Source organism: Lissotriton vulgaris, chromosome 5 (genome assembly GCF_964263255.1).
Source record: "Lissotriton vulgaris chromosome 5, aLisVul1.2, whole genome shotgun sequence".
NCBI lineage: Eukaryota > Metazoa > Chordata > Amphibia > Caudata > Salamandridae > Lissotriton > Lissotriton vulgaris.
Genome location: NC_141693.1, coordinates 70,028,797 through 70,046,821, shown reverse-complemented (window position 1 = coordinate 70,046,821; position 18,025 = coordinate 70,028,797). Strand labels below are relative to the sequence as shown.

The 18,025-nt window shown below is 40.4% G+C and overlaps 1 pseudogene; it reads right to left on the bottom strand.

The window, feature by feature from the left end:
* Positions 1-833: 833 nt before the first annotated feature.
* On the bottom strand, positions 834-17,776 carry LOC147710204 (uncharacterized; annotated as a pseudogene).
* Positions 17,777-18,025: the final 249 nt, after the last annotated feature.

Genomic DNA, 18,025 nt, shown 5'->3' with positions numbered 1-18,025 from the left:
GGCATTTACAATCTTTGCCCAGAGGGGTAGAATAGATGTTATTATCATTTTGAATAAAGAGGGAGGTATTTTGGAGGGGTAATTGCTAGAAGAGTGTTATAGATTTCTTGTTCAGTGATGGGCGAGAAGGTGTGCCAAGAGGCATTGTTTTATGTGGATTTCATCGGAGTACTAAAATGGAGCTTGATCTGAGAGTAAAGTTTCGTATCATGATCAATAGGTTGTGGGGGGCCTTCTTAGATTGGATGTCGAGTTCAATGAACTTTGTCTTTTCTAGAAAGAAATTGGCAAGATCGTTGCAAATGGGTGAAGCCGAATCGTTCAATTCCATAGAGTTAGGTGTGTTGTACGCTTGTTGTTTGACAATTTCGAATAGTTTTGTGGGCAGTTGATGGCTTGGTTCAGTTGGTTTTTGAAGAAGTTTGCCTTGGCCTTAAGAATCTTCCTGTTATATGAATTCCTCATCACTCTAAGGTGGTATAGGAGATCAGCGGAGGGTGCTGATTTCCAAAGTTGCTCAGCTGATCCTAGCTTGCGCCGATCAGAGTTCAGGGTCTCATTGAACCATGGTTTGGAGATTTAGGAGGAAATATTTTTTACTTGGAGGGGCACTGTAGAGTCAAGAATTTCAATCATAGTGGAATTGTAAAAGACAGTGAGGTCATGGACGTCAACCATGCCTGTCGTGGGGGTCAGGGCGGAGTAGCATTGGTTTACCAGGGCGATGGGGTTAATATTGTGAATATTCCTTTTCCATTGTTTAGTTTTAGTGGGTTGGCCCCTTTTGGGAGTACCTCGATATTAATAGAGAAGAGAATGTTGTAATGGTCCATTTAGTCACTTGGAGTGATGGATTCTAATGATACGGTGTTCGTTTTTGCTATGATGAGGTCTAATGTCTCTCCTTTGTTGTGGGTTGGACTGTCACAGAATTGGAACAGATCCTGATCTGACAGAAAAGATTTAAGACAGCTTACACCATGATCGTTTGAGTTGTTCCAGTGGAGATTGAAGTCTCCCAGGAAAATCTGTGGCACTTGTGAGTTGTTGTTGGATGAAATGACTTACATTTACTCATCGATGAATGTCAGATTATCACGCAGGGGTGGTAAAATATGTGAAGTTTGCTGGCGAGGCGTTTATCGTCAGCGATGTTGATACAGAGGTATTCGCAGGAGGTTAGAGAGATGGAGTCTGCTTGATTAACTGAGATTGTGTTTCGATAAATGCAGGGTAGCCCCTCACCGGGTTGTACGTTTCTGTCAAGGCGGACTGGGAGGTACCAGTAAGTTGAGGATGGGAGAGGAGGAACTATTTAGGCCTGTTTCGGTAAGGATGATAATGTCTAGATCATTCTCGATGATGAGGTTGAAAATGTTAGGAGCATGTTTGCTAGCGGATTTGCAATTAATGAGTGCACACTTCATCTTGCAAGTCGAATGGGAGAGAGTAGTCTGCAATAAGTTTATGTTTGCGAGGTTTTCTCTATTTATGGTTCTGTAGTTGTGAGTTGGTTCTCTAAAAGAGTTGTTTTAATGGAATGGATAGTGCCACATCGAGACTTACTGTTGTCAGTTGGACTGGCAAAAGGTATGAGGAGGTCGTCTATGTCAGTGTCGGATAGAGCAGCAGTTGCCCTCCTAGGCCGCGATGGGTCATTGGGGGAAGGTATCGTAAACTGCCTAGTGCCCTTAGGGCGTGAATTCTTGGTGATGTATCTTCTAGCTTGGTGACTGAATCGGTGTAAGGTGGCATTGGGGGTTCTGTGTGCATTTAGAATGTCTGTGGTGATGGTTGATAGATTTTGCATCTCAGCCTTGAACTGGGAAAGGCCGGAGGCTAACTCATTGAATTGTGCGATTTAATCAGAATTGGGAAAGTTAGATATATGTGTGGGTCTGTGTTCTATTATAGGGGGAGATCAGCAGGTGAATTCTGGTTGCATGACCTTGTTCGCAAGTTGCCTGGGGACATCCTTATTAGGGATCAATGGGGTTAGTTGATCATGGAGGTTTGTTGGCGGGTCTCAATCAGTGTGGGGGATGGCCTTGAGGTGTGGCAGCATGATAGGTGCTGCCGCATGTGATCGGGGTATAGTCATTGAGTGTTGAGTTTGGATGAATCGAGTGAGTATCAAGTCTGGTGAGAGCTGATCAGATGTCGTAATAGGCGGTAGGACGTGGGGAACTTTGCCTGCTAGTTCAGTTGTAGGTGGGAAGAGAAGGATGTCTTGGGTGGGGTTCGGTTTGGTGAGTTCTCTCTTGGGCATCCCGGATATCAGTGGTGTGATCCAATTAGATTTGGGACAGTTAGATGTGTGTGTGGGTCTGTGTTCTATTATAGGGGGAGATCCGCAGGTGAATTCTGGTTGCATGATCTTGTTCGTAGGTTGCCTGGGGATAGCCTGATTAGGGATCAATGGGGTTAGCTGATCATGGAAGTTTTTTGGCTGGTGCTGATGAGCAGTGAAACCACAAAACCAGTCCAAGGCTGCTTGTTTCCGGTCCAGGGAGGACCTGGCCTGGCAGGTCGGGCTGAACTATTCCCATGAGGAGCAGGGTAGAGACTCTTTTGCATATGACTGGGTCCAAACTGGGGTGGCATAATGAGCAAAAGAAAGATGGATTAAACCCAGATCTGTGACTGGTGTTGAGTGGTAAAATAGTTTCAGCACTCCATCCATCATCTTGTGTTTTTGTAATGTTCGCCCTAAGTGGCCAAGGGTATGCCCAGACGTAGGCCCCATGCTCACTGTGCCACTGGATTCAAGCTAGCCTGGCTGATGAGAGGTGGAACCCCGAAATCGGTCCGAGGATGCTTGTTTCTAGTACAGGGTCAAGACTGATTTGCATATGACTGGGTCCAAACTGGGATGTCATAGTGAGCAAGAGAATGATGGATTAAACCCAGATCTGTGACTGGGGGTGAATGGTTGAAAAGTTTCAGCAATCCATCCATCATCTTGTTGTGTCTGACATTCAACAGGCAGACGTCACAGATATGCACCAACTCATGGCAGACACTGCTCCCTCTAGGCAGCCAGAGGAAGTCGGATCTTAGACTGAGTTTGTGCCTCCCTCTGCTGCACTGGCTCTCTTTTGTCGGTGGATGTCGGCGCAGCACTGCATCCTTGCCTAAGGGAGGCTAACCGGTGCAAAAGCAAGGGATACAGGAATATGACAAATGGGACCGTACTATATCAAAGAGCCCTAGGGGTGAAAATGGCGTGTGCGTCTATTTGTTCTGCTCAGACGCTTGCGAGGCCTCCTCTGTAATACAGATACTGCTGGTGCATATGAAGCAAAAGCGTTATGCTAAATACACAGTAGCTCCATACAAATGAGAGGAATACTTTAGCTCTGCGCCCACGCACGGGTGCAGGGTAAAAGTGGCCTTAAGGAAGCACACTGACTGCACCACTGCGCCACAGTCATTGTGCCTCCCAAACCACCCCTTCTATATTTTCAACGACTGTAAGCCCTCACCCTAATCATTCAGCCATCACCGAACTCAACATCTTAGCCTGTTACTAACCTGTTAACCTCCTGTATGAACTTTGAATTCTGTCATTTCCCTTCCCCATTCTCATGAGGTACACGATGTGCCCACTTACCTCGAGACCTGTCATCTTGAGCCCTGGGCCCGTATTACCAGTGTGCCCTGGGGGAGCAATGGTATTTGAGCACCTCTGAGACACTCTGGCATTACAGAAGGGACATCAAAGGCTTTAGTGTCCCTTCCTGTAATACCGATAGCGCTAGCGCACATAAAGTGCCAGCACTTTTATCAGAGGGCGTTCCCTCATTTGAATGGTGGCATTGACCAATGCAAATGAGGGAATACCTTTGCACCTGCGCCCATGCCGTATTACAAATGCAGAGGTAAAGATGCTCCCAGGAGGTTCACTGACAGTGTGCTACCTCAAAGGTTGCACACTGCTGTATGCGCCCCCTAACGCAGCCCTCTCGTGAAGGGAAAGGGTGTCCCATTGACCCCCCAGACATCCCCTTGCAGGCTTGTGCAGTCACTCACCCCACCCTCCAGCAAGATGATCTCTAATCCTACATCAAAGTGCAGGCAGGTTGCCGACTTCACTATAAAACACAGAGCGGCTTAAAACAGCAGCTCTGTTTTTCACCTGAATGCGCTGCCTCTAGGACTGTGAGAGTTTGCGGCTGACCTGGGTGCCGCGTATTCCCTATAATGCAGCACATTTTCCTGGTTAGTGCTGGGCGCACCTTATGCAAGGTGTGCCCAGCACTAACCAGGAACAAGCGCCCATACCATAATAGGGCCTCTGCTAGTTAGGCCCTAAGGCCCGCCCCTGTGTATACTCCTGCCCAATCATGTTCCCTACCGCCTCCATACTGCACCTCCCACCCAGTAAGCTCAGGGGGGAAAGACTCCAAAGCTGCCTGTCCTTTATTTCTCTATTCACTAGTACTCTGCCTCCTGGGCAGGAGCGTGTTCACAGCTGCTCTGGGGGCAGTGCATTATCAGTAATAGAGCGCACTCTCAATTGTTTGTAATGTAATGTAATGTATGTATACTTGTAAAGCGCACTGTTACCCCGTTACGTGGCGTCCTGGCGCTGTATACCGCTGGGGAACCCGTCCTGGCTTTCCCTGTGAGAGGGCACCCCAAGGTGAAGCCAGGCATCCCTGGCGCTGCTAGGGCCGTTGTGGAGATTAAGCAAGCTATTGCCCAGAGTTGCAGAGTGGGACCCATGGTTAGCGTAGGCACCTGGGCGAGAATTATCGAGTCCGCGGACATTGATCCAAGACCCTGCCGCGTAGGGAATTGAACCCTAATCCCGGGCCGACCTCTGCTTTAGGGTCTGCCGCTTCTAACCAGTGAGCCACACTTCTCCAAGTGCCCCCCACACCTGGATACAAGTGCGCAGCTGTGCAAACATGGTCAGCACCCTGTGAATAACATGTTCCCATAGAGATAAAGGCAGGCAGATGTGCTCTGGTAGTCTGAGTGAGACTGAAACATACCACTTTGAGAAGGGAGGAGGCGAAAGAAAGAAAACAGTAACACTAGGGCAGTCCAGCGAAGGGTGATACCAGCCTGCGGGCCTCGTCACCCGTCACTGCTCATCTGACATCACCAAGAGGCCACCGTAATTACACAGATGCAAGTTACGCACATTTGGCACATCCCTAGTCCTTTACATACTGTAAAGGACTAGGGATGTGCAATGTATATTACATGTCCCAGAGAGGACCAGTTACCTTTCATAAGCTCCTGACACTTTTTCGAAGCGCTTTGAAGAGACCTCTGCCAAGCCAAGGGCAGCAGACCAAGGGGCGGTAGTATTTCATACTAGAGGAGTATAACCAGGGAGCAGTTTATTTTATCTTCCAGGAGCAGTAAATAAAGTAAAGAGGTGTAAATGAGCAGAATTGGGTTGTGACTCAGTTTTCATCCTATGACAAGAAGTAAAGATATATAGACAGTCATTTGTTGCTATCTGGGTAATTTTACAGAGTTCATTGCAGGGCAGTTCGTCAGAGGAAACCTAACATTTGGTAGCAACTACAATATTTGAAATGTAAATTATTTATACTGTTACCCCATTGCATATAAACCCTCGACAGCACATTTTTCTCCGTGTCATTTTTTTGTGTCATTTAAGTTTTCACTTATGTCCATAATTGCGGTTTTGCATCCTGTTCATAATATTTCCAAAAAGGTTGGGAAGGCAGACACTGGAGCGATGTTAGGAACTAGAAAGAAAAGTCCGTGTCTTCGACATGGATGTCATTCTTGTAAGATATGTGGCGGGTATCTTTCAAACTAGCCAAATCTGCGGTGAATGTAAATGTGAAATTATATATCTCTATAGCTGCTAAGCTGGATACTTCAGTGTCAAAACTTGAATAAATGCCTCCAGGAGGGGAGATAGGAAGGGATGAAAATACTGGAACAAGAAATTAGGCTATTGAAGATTACCAGTAAGAAATCCATGCTTGGGCCGTAGCCTGTCTGCAGATGGAGTAGGACGCTCCTCGCCTGAGGTTTGTAGCCTTGTGGGCCTTAAAGCTTATCCAAAGAAAATCGCAGTGGTCCCAGATGCGCAAGACTGAGTGGTCTTGGTGTGGGAAGGAGTCAGCATCAGCAAACACTTCCAACCCAGGTGGAAAACTGCAGACGGGAGATGACCCCGAGACCAGCCGCCATCTTGCGAAGAGGAGCCCCGCTTCATCCTGTGTTGAGCTCGGGGTCCAGAGAGAATCGCTTAATTTGCAGTGATTGTTAGAAGGGGGGCCCTGGCCCACGAAGTGCAGCCTTGCACTCAGGGGGGTGCACCGGAGCCAGGCACCGATGGCCCGCTGAGATGCTTAGGAGCGTATCTCACACAGTGTCTACTTTTTACTTGGGGGTCCTGACCTCTGCTTGGATTGCCCCAACACCACCCTGGTGAGGCGAACATCACCACCAGCAGCAGACTTTTCTACTCATAAGCAGCCGGGAGTCCCTGTGCGGCACTACGGGGTCCCAGTCAAATTTTTGGCCTGCTCCTGAACTCACTTGGGGTGCCACAGGGAAGACTGCTCCTGCACTGGGCAGTTTAATTTGCCCTGGGTTCTGTGGCCAACCGGGCCCTTGCTCATCAGCGACCTACACAGGGCCCTTATTCTGGCACCTGCAATGATTATCAGACTTAATTGGAGGAGCCCCACTTTCACGGCGACCCTCCACCATAGCAGTGGCCCGAACCTTGGGATCTCTGGCAGTCAACATCCATGACCTCTGTTGCTTAGGCTCTCACCACCCCTTGCACCGGTGCACCCTCCTGCCTCCTGAGATCCCTTGCAGGTGATTACCACTGATCCAGCGCTCCTATTGAAAAACTGTCTCATAAACGCTACATATCACCTCAATACTCACCATTAATCATAAAACACTATACACAGGCCCATAACACCAATGAGACAATTTCTGAGCAACTGAATCAGGTGGTGTGATTAATCAAACTGCTCATGAAATATTTACATTATTATACACAATCTGCAGATTATCATCTTTTACCATGGTTTTAAACATTTATCATTTATTAATCAAACCACTAAGGCGATTGGATCAACTGATGGAAACTAGACCATGAATAAACATGACCAGCTTGTCTTTTCAAATCTAATTTTTATTAATTTTATTCTTCATAAAAAAGAGCATTTACGTTTTAGAATCTTTATTTTATAAGTAAATCAGAAAGCAGCTTTTATTAGGAAATGAATTAATAAACTGACATTATTTAACCAAATTCGGAAACATGAATTATTAGCAAATTAACAGTTTCCATACCCTAAATCTATTTCCCTGACTATTTCTCACTTCACCTGAAAAGGAAATTATCATTTAAAGTCTGCTGTCCTTACGTGCGCCAAGAGTCCAACAGTCACGTCATTCAGGAATCGGGAAGCAAGAGTTTTTTCCCTGCTCAAATTGTCAGGTTTTATACCTTTGTCTCTAGCTAAACTTTCTACATTTCACATTCTTTCCAGTAAATTAGTGTGGCTCACTGGTTAGAGGCGGCAGACCCGAGAGCAGAGGACGGCCCGGGACCAGGGTTCGATTCCCGACGCGGCAGGTTTCTGGACCAGGGTCAGCAGACTCGATAATTCTCTCGCCTCGGTGCCCACTCTGATCAGCGATCACACTCGGCAACTCTGGGCATAAGCTTGCCTCATCTTCACTAACGGCCCCACCAGACCGCCGGGGATGCCTGGTCTCACCCTGGAGATACCCATTAAGGGACCATCTCTCAGGGAAGCCAGGAAGGGTTTCGCAGCGGTCGAAGCGCGGAGATACTCCTCCGGGAGTCGATCCTAGCGCTATATAAACCTGCAATTAATTAATTAATTAATTAATTAAATCCAAGCTTTTCATTGGCTGTCCTGTGTCAGACCACGATAAAGTAAATTACATCATCTCCGATCCTCGACCAAGTCCAGGCTTCACATAAGCCCTATTGTCTTTCATTTCCACAATATTTGGCTTACTCAAGAAAGTAACATTTCCTCGAGTTTTGTACATTTCACTTCCTAACCTTGGCAGACTTTTAGAGATCCTGTCCTTGAGCTTATTCTTCATGAGCACGTTCATCTCAACCAAAGAACTGTTTTTCAATTAATAATGACAGTGCAGCAAAAATCTTCACAGCTGTGTACGTGCCAATACTTCACTCTGGACAAAGTTTCGCATCTGCTGCTCTGTCAGCCATGTTTTCTGAGCCAACTTTAGGCCTCACTTTGGAAACTATTATTAAACAAACACAAAACATCAATTAATTAAAGAATTGAGACCCATTCTGTTACCCTCCCCCTTTACTAATTAACTCTGTTAATTGTGTTACCTAGCCGAAGCACAAATAATCAGCATTATTATTACTTTTTCTTCAGGAACTGCACAAACTCCATGAGTTTTTGTCACAGAAAAGATATAACATAAGCACACATAATAAGCACAGGCCATTAATTAAACAGCCGCATTTAATACTGACAAAGACAATAGACAAGGTTAGTTTATTATTTTTCTTCTTTGCGTTTGCAACATAAAGCACATTAGTTTATCCGGCGTGTATTGATGATTGCATATTTAAACTAAGTTGATTAGTAATTTCACCACAAGCTTATTAGTTTGATTAATCATTATGGGAGATTAACTTCACAAGTTTGAACAACATTTTGTTCTTTATCTTGCTTCATCAACTCCCTCATCTGGGGATTTCTAAATCACCAAACAATACCCAAAATTTATAGATTTTCAACCCTTGAACATGTTTTGGACTTTCTTAATATTAATATTTCTAAACTTTAGATTCATCTGTTTTTCTGCATTTTTCATATTGAGTTCTCCGAAACTCTTCTAATTCTATTTCTTTTTCTTTTCTGAGTTAGTAAATTCTTTTCTTCTCTATTGAGTGTTTTCTTCTCTTGTGTATCATGCAACTAATTTTTAACAAAAGTATCATTATAGCTATGACTAATAAAGGAAAAACTATTTTACCTATAATTGAACTACCAATATCTTGAAACCAGCGTTTAAATGTTGCAAATCTTTTACCCAAACGTTCTGAGAAACTTTCATCTTCTAAGGGTTCGACCTCTTTATGTAACTCTGTAATATTCTTTATATACATTTCTATATTCTGACTCTTATCAGGTATGTATGTACAACAATGTTGAACATGCAAAATTCCATAGACTCCACCTTCTTTTGCTAGCAAAATGTCTAGGGCCAGACGATTTTGCATCACCAAAGTTCGCATAGCAACAAGTTCTGTGTCCACTAATTAAAATCCACTTGCAGTGTCTGTTGATAATCTATCAACAATTGTGGACATTTTTCTAATTTTGTTTGCATTCAGGGTTATTCCTACCATAGGTTATAATGCACCAAATATATCTCCCATTATTTCTGAAAAGCTTTCCCTTCTAAATCTACTCAAGTGATTACCAATTTCAAAAGAACCCTTTGCATTTCTATCTACATGAAAATTTTTGGGAAAAACTAAACCTATATAACAGGTCCCATACCAGTGGTCTGGGAGATTGCAATAAGCTTTATTGCCACAAATAAAATAAATTCCAGGAAAAATTGGATCTTTGCCTCCTTTAAATCCCCAAGCCCCTACAATACGATAAGTGTCTTCACATTGACTCGCACCAACAAAATAATTATCAAACATGGTATTGTCTCTTCTTATACAACATTTTCCACTAACAGGTTTATCTATGTGAATTGCAACATTTTCATTTTTACCATTAAGCTTTTCATCTTCCATCTGCCAGAATTTTGACTTAGTCTGTTTCGACATTTCATTTCGCTTATAAATTGCCCTTCTCTCTTCCACCATATTTAAAAACGTTTTCTCTTCTGTTCTCAATTTACATGCTAAATTATTTCTAAAAGCATACTCATAAGTAACTTCACTAGTCACTAGGAAAAATTCCCTCATCTGTTTAGCATATTTCACTTTATTCAAGCTCTCTTCAATTTTTAGATTTGCAAAAATCTCATCAAAGTCAGAATAGTGATAATCCAGACGTCCAGTTTTATAAACAAACTAGCTATTACACTACATGTTATACCATAAGTAAGAGGAAACATATTATATGTAACACCTTCAGACATGGAAGTAGGTAACTTCACACAAACATAGCAATCTTTTGCGTTCATTACCGTAACATATTCAGATAAAAGTCTTGAAAAGGTATTTCTAGAAAAACCTCCTACAGATCTACCTTGATGAATCTCTGGTTTATGTACAATAACTTTATCAGGGTCATCAATTTTGTCATGATTGACCACAACTTTACTAGTCATGTTAGCTTTATACATCTCTTTATCTATTCCAAATGGAAAAATGACAGCTAAAATTAACCAAACTAAAATTATCAAAATTACACATATTAAAGATAATTTGCAACATCTTTTGAAAATTGAGCATCTTGAATTATTATTATAAGAAGGCATCTTTTCTTAAAAATAAAAATAAAAATTGAAAGAATTACTAAATATACTCCCCTCTTTTTTTTCCTAACAGATAACTTTGTTTTCTAACAGCTTTTCTTCGACCTTATGTCATACATCAATGTGTTTTCCAGCTAACACAAATTCTTCAACCTTGTGTCACCTAACACAATTTCTTCAACCTTGTGTCATTTAATGAATAAAATCAATCATTGTCACTTGCATCATCTAAATTTCTTTGACTACTATTCACTTCTACTACTGGTGGTATGATGATATAAGTCCACTCAGGTGACTTGTGCTCTGCTGCTTATCACTTCTATTTTCTTTCCTGCTTGTTTTCTTTTAATTGAATCTTCTTCCTTTTGACTTGTAACCCCATTCACTTGCTCTTTTGCTTTATTCACTAATTCGAACTTTAGGCCTTCATTTTCATTTGGCCAATTATCTCCTTTTCTTAATAATTTTCTCTTTGGTTCCGCTAGATTATAATCCACTCTCCAAGCTCTTTTTCTTGAACGTTTCACTTTTGATTCATCTCCCCTATCATCTGTTTCACTTTCTGTGTTATCAGATGAATCATTAATAATCTGTTTTATTGTATGGGATTCTTCTCTAGATTCAGGTACTTCTTTACTCGGCAGTTTCACTCTGTTAGGAACAGCATCCTTATAGCTGGTACTTGGAATTTCTTCTTCTTCTTCTTCTTCTTCTTCTTCTTCTTCTTCAATTACTTCCAATTCACTAGTTTCAGAATCTTCGTTCCTTCTACCAGAGCTTCCAATCTGCTTTTCAATACTCTCCTGATCTTGATCTTGAATCACTTCTTGTTCAGTTTCTGCTTCCTGATCTAGCAGATCTCCATTATTTTCATCTTCAGAATCTTGTATTACAATTTCTTCATTTTCTTCATTTAATGCTTCTTTCGCATTTGACATTTCTTGATGTCGACTTCCTTGTCGATCTTCAGGATCTGGATTTCTTTCAGGTTCTTCTTCTGAATCTGAATCAGCTGTTGTATCACCTTCGTCGGGATTCTCAGGTGCTGGCACACATATTGTATGGCTAGCATGAATCCATCTCTTCAATCCCCTACACTTTACTGCATTTGTTGTGATGAGTATCGCCTGTCTTGCCTTTTTCCACCTTGGTACTAGGCAATTTCTTCTTCGGTGTACTTTTGCTCTCACCCAGTCTCCTGGTAACAGATCATGAGCTTGTTCTTTCTCTTTTATAATTACTTCAGTTCCCACCTGATGGAACACAGAAGTCACCACATCAAATAGATTTTTGCAGTAATCCATAATAATGCTATCATTAATGCTCAACAGTTTATCAACTGGAACAAATGCTTGCCTCATGACCCTGCCCATTAAAATTTCATGAGGACTCAAACCTGTTTTTCTATCTGGAATGCTTCTCAAAGTCATTAACACAAGTGGAAGTGCATCTGTCCACTTCATTCCTGTTGCTAAGCACATTTTGGCTATTCTGTTTTTTATTGTACCATTCACTTACTCAACAACACCTGATGCTTCTGGTCTGTAAGCACAATGAAATTTTTGCTTCATATCCAGTGCTTAACAAATCAATTTTAGCAATCTGTTTTCAAAATGTGTGCCGCGATCTGTCTCAATCGTCACTGGAAATCCATACCTCGGTATGATTTCTCTCAAAAGCAATTTTGCCACAGTAACTGAATCATTGTGAAGTGTTGGAAATGCTACCACCCATCTTGAAAACAAACAGATTATCACCAAGACATATCTGAGTTTGTTGTGAGGTGGCATGTCAATGAAGTCAAGCTGTATTCTGGTAAATGGACCACCCTCCCGTCCTATGGTTCCCATGCTCACAACAGTTTTTCTATTTGGATTGATCTGTTGGCAGATAAGACACCGCTGGCAAAAAGATTCTGCAATTATCCTAAATTTTGGATTGTACCATGTTTGTCGAAATAATCTGATAATTGAGTCTCTGCCAATATGTCTTGGAGCATGGTACATGCGTGCCATGTCAGAAATCATACTATCTGGCATTACTGGTCTGTCATCTTTGTAAACCCAAATCTCATCTTCTTCTCTTTGTCTGCATCCTGCTTTTAACCATGTGTTTTTCTCCTCATCACTTGCCTCATCTTGCAACTGTTTTACTCCCTGCCAAGTCTCAACTACAGATGTTAGCATAAGTGAGTTCAAAACATGTTCATTTTCTTTTTCCCGATTAATGGACACATTTTGTTTTGCACAAAATTTCGCTATTGTGTCAGCATATGCATTTCCTAAAGTTATGTAATCTTCGCCTTTTTTGTGTGCTGTGCACTTTACTACTGTAATTTTTTCTGGAAGCTGAATTCCATCAATCAGTCTTTTGATGAACTAAGCATTTCTTATTGGTGATCCCGCAGAAGTTAAATAACCTCTTTGAGACCAGAGCTGGCCATAGTCATGGACAACGCCATATCCATACTGACTATCAGTCACTATGGTAATTTTTTATTATTTTCCCAATTCACATGCACGAATCAAAGCAATTAATTCTGCTATTTGAGCTGAACGAATTTCTTTGAGACAAGAAGCTTCAATTACATCTGCTACTGTGCACACAGAATATGCTGCACTCAGAACACCTTTATCTGTTCTTAAGCATGAACCATCAACAAAGAGAACATAATCAGATTCAGCTAATGGGACATCTTTTATGTCCTGCCTTGGTTTAGTGCAATACTCTAATACATCCAGGCATTCATGATCAACCTCATCTCTGATTTCTGTTTCAGTAGTGTCAGGCAATAGTGTGGAAGGATTTACATTCACACATCTCAAAATCGAAACATTATCTGATCCAAGAATAACCTTTTCAGATTTTGTTAACCTGTTATTTGTCAAATGTTGTTTTTTGCTTCTTGTGAGAAGAATTTCAACTGAGTGTGGTACATATACTTTTACAGGAAATCCCATTATTATTCCTTCACTTTGTTCCAAACTTACACTTGTTGCAGATACTGCTTTTAAGCAACCTGGTAATGCTTTTGCAACAGGATCAAGAACAGCTGAGAAATATGCTATTGGCTTTCTCAGTCTTCCATGTCTTTGAATCAGAACTGATAATGCACAACCTTCTCTTTCACTGTAATATAGCTCAAATTCTTTTTCATAATCAGGCATTCCCAATGCTGGAGCTTCACACAAGCTTTTCTTTAACTGTTCAAAAGCTTCTAATTCAGTTTCTGTCAAGGTAATTGGGTCTTTTATGTCTGCTTTTGTCAGTCTCTGCAGTGGTTTTGCAATTACTGAAAATCCACTAATCCATTGTCGACAATAACCTACCATTCCTAGAAACATTCTAACCTGTCTCTGTGTTTTTGGAGGTTGCATTGCTTGAATCATTTTAATTCTTTCTGTTGTCACTTGTCTGACTCCCTTTGTGACCAAGATATTTTACTTCTTGCTTGCAAAACTGTAATTTTGCAGGTGACACTTTATGTCCTTCATCTGCCAGATGATTTAAAAGAGTAATGGTATCTGTAACACAATTATCTCTTGTTTTTGCTGCCACAAGGAGGTCATCAATATACTGCACTAACGTAGATTTTCCAGGTAAATCTAGATTTTCCAAGGATTTCTTTAGCAACTGATTAAAAATAGAGGGACTTTCGGTGTACCCTTGAGGGATTCTACACCATGCTAATATACGCTCTTTGAACCGGAACGCAAACATTTATTGACTTTCTGGATGCAATGGAACAGTAAAGAATGCGTTACATAAATCAATAACTGTATACCATTCTGCATCATGCGGAATCTGATATAAAATTACCGCTGGGTTTGGTACAACTGGGCAACATGGAAAAACAATTTTATTAATCTTTCTCAGGTCCTGAACAATTCTGAAAGTTCCATTTGGCTTTTTAATTCCCATAATCGGTGAATTACATGGACTACTCTCGATTTCTTTTAGAACACCTTGTTTTATGAATTTGTCTATTACAGGAGTAACCCCTTCAATCACTTCTGCTTTCATTTTATACTGAGGAATGTTTGGATAATCTACTCCTTGTTTTACTGATATTTTTACTGGGTCTACATATTTCATCAAACCCATTTCATCTCCAGAGAAATCCCAAATTTTTACATTCACTGTGTCTTTTAATTGTTCAGGCAAATTATTTTTATCAAACACAAGAAATAATTAACTTTCTTCTGCCTCAACCATTGACATTGTTAATTTATAAAGTCCATCTTCTTCTAGAGTTTTCAGCTCAATACCATCCGGTGAGCAATATATTTTACAATTCATTTTACAAAGAATATCCCTACCTAAAAGATTTACAGGACTGCTATCACAAACTACAAATCTATGCATGTCTTTAAATTTACCTATTTCAACTTCAACTGGTTCAGTTAAATCTGTTTTTATTTGCTGATTAGCTACACCTACTACTTGGATCTTTTCACCAGAGAGAGGAAGGTTTTCTATTTCCACTGATCTAACAGTAGAACGGGTAGCACCTGTATCCACTAGGAAATTAATTTCTACATCATTCACTTTACCATTTACAAATGGACCAGATTGATCTACCTCAAGAGTGGCTACAAGCACACACTCTTCCTCCTCTCTCAGGCACCGTCAGAAGTATTCATCGGATTCACTCCCTCCATCTTCTTTTAACCAATATTGTTGAGACACATTCGACACATTCACTCTTGGCGATCTGTTTACCTGTTCACCTCCGCTGAATCCTGTTTCTGCACTGTATCTCTGCACATATACACAGTTTGGAAGAGGTGGTTGTGGTAACTGACTTTGCTGATTCACTACCTGTCGCTGTAGATGTTGCTGCAGATTTATCTCATTCTGCATCTGAGGATTTAATGATGCATTTTTTTAAATGAATTTTGGGCGGATTCTTACATTCTCGCTTCCAGTGTCCAATTTCGCCACAATTAAAACATGGGAGTTTCTGTTTTAACTTTTCTATATTTCCCATCAATCTTTGTTTATTATAATTACCTTTAAATTTTCCTTGATTCTGATCAACATTTTTATTTCCTAAAGTTGCTAGTTGTTGTTCAGCCACTTTTACCTGTGCCCACATAGCTTTTTCTTTCAGCTTCTTTTGTTTAGCATCTATTTCATCACTGCAGTATTTTGCTTTTCTCAGGATATCATCTACCATGAGTGATTGCCAACCAACTATTCCAGTTCTTACCATCTCACTAACTTCAGGTCTTAAGCCATATACAAATCTGTATATGAAATGGCTCATATCCTTTTCACTTAGATGTTCATAACCACTGTATTGTTTAAATACCAGCAGTAATCTTTCATAAAATGAATGTACTGATTCTTTTGGCTCTTGCGTTGTTCTGTCTATTTTAACCCAATCTGTCTCTTTTGGGGGATTTTGTTTTTCAAAAACACAATTACCTGTTCATATTTTCTCATTACCTCTGCTGAAGGAGCACCTGTTACTTTATCTCGTTCATATTCTTCTCTAGGCCAATCTATAGAAATTTTACATTCTGTCCAAAGATCTGATGGGACAACTATGTCAAAGAATCCATCAAGATTAACACATAAAACTTTTGAAACTTTCACAAATCTGTCTACCTGTCGATACCATTCTACAGGTTTTTCTCTTAATGGAGGAAAATCATTTGTAAACATTAAAATGTCCTGTCTTGTCCATGGAACATGCACATACCCACCTCCTGCTATTTCTCTCATTGGAAACTCATTTACTACTCTTTCCTTTTCTCTGATAGGAAAAGCTAAGCTTGTTGTGTCTTCATCTTTTTTTCTTTGCCCATTTTGCTCTCCATTTACTTAATTCACCCCATTTTCTCAACATCACAATTAAATCTTTTATATGAGTGATTCTACCCCTGGTATTCATATTTTCAATGTCTTTTTCAGAGAAATCCACCCTATAATTTTTCTGCAAACTCTTCTGCTTACTTAAATCTACTTCTAATTCAAAAGTCATATCCTCTAATTGATCATATTTGTTTTTCGTTTTCCATGTTATATTTTTGCAAATGAATAATAATTCATCATCTTGATATGCCTTCAATCTGTCAGTTCCAATTGTTCCAATTATTAATTCCTCTATGTCTGCTTTCAATTTTGCAACATCAAGTAATTTACATTCTGGGGTTTGCGTTAAATCTATTTTACTCAAACTCTTTTCCGGAGTTCCAGAGTCAGAATCTGCACCAGTTGGAGTTTTACATGACAAACTTTGATTAAAAGTTAAATCAGGCGTCATTATTTTCTCTCGATGTATTTCAGACAAGTCTGAATACAATTTTTCAGTCGCTTTCTGTATGTCTGGATTTAATGGAACAGTTAAAGCTGAATGTCTAATTTCTTTTTGATCAAATACTGGAAGAACAGGTCCAATCGTTACTGGTACTGTTACTGCTTCCATGCTTTTTGTTAACTGCTGTATTAATTCATTCGTGGAACGAATGTATTCTGAATTATTTGGTAATTCCTCATACCTTTCTGTTCTATTTCCATTTCTTGGGGTTTCATTCTGAACTGGAGTTTCAGTATAATTTCTATTTTCTCCTGATAAATTTGAATTACATCTCGTTTCGACTCTTTCAGGTGTTTTTCTACAAATCGTATTTGTTTTAGGGGATGTCTCATCAATAATTTCTCTTGGAGGGGCACTTGGAGAAGTCCATGAACAAACTGGTTGATAAGGTGGTGGTTTACTAGTATAAATTTCTTCAAATACCGCATCTTCTAAATCACTTTGTTCATTAATATGATTTTTCTTTTGTGTACATTTTTTTCCATTTACCTCATCAATTAGTCTCACTGGGTACAAACCATCACACATGTCTGCTTTTCTCCATCGACGCATTCTATCCTCATGTGTTTCTCTATCAAGACCTAATCCTGTACCCCTGAATACTCCTCTACTCTCTCGTTCTAATTCAAACATTTCGTCCTCCCATTGAACTAGGGCTTCAAATTGAGTAGGTCTAGGCTTTGGTACAAGTTCCATCATTCTTTCTCTTAAATTCCTTTAAACCGCTATGTTAAATGATCCATCTTCCGGCCAAGCTAATATACCATCATTTTCAGTATATTTCATCCAATGCTCAATCCAAAGACAAGTATGATAACCATATTCACCCAACATATAAGCTGCAGGTGTTTTGTATTTATGAATTAATCTTCTGCTTCGCGTAAAAATTTTCTTGTCAGGTTTAATTTCGTTTTAAAATTTCTGAAACCATGAAAGTTTCTTTTTCTCTTTCATGTAATAATAATCCATGTCTTTTAAACAAATTTTCCTTACTTCGGTAAAGATCGTAACAACTTCCTTGTTATTCCGCAACATCAACCAATCCGTGCGCAAAACTCACTAACAAACCAATCAGGTTAAGCTACGTCACTATTCTTTTCAACCAATAGAATTACTGTTTTTCAGAATGAGCCAATCAGCTGTAAGCTCGTCTTAGTCACATGCATGAACACCGTGACGTACATTAGCCAATCACAGCGCGACACTTGTGACGTATGC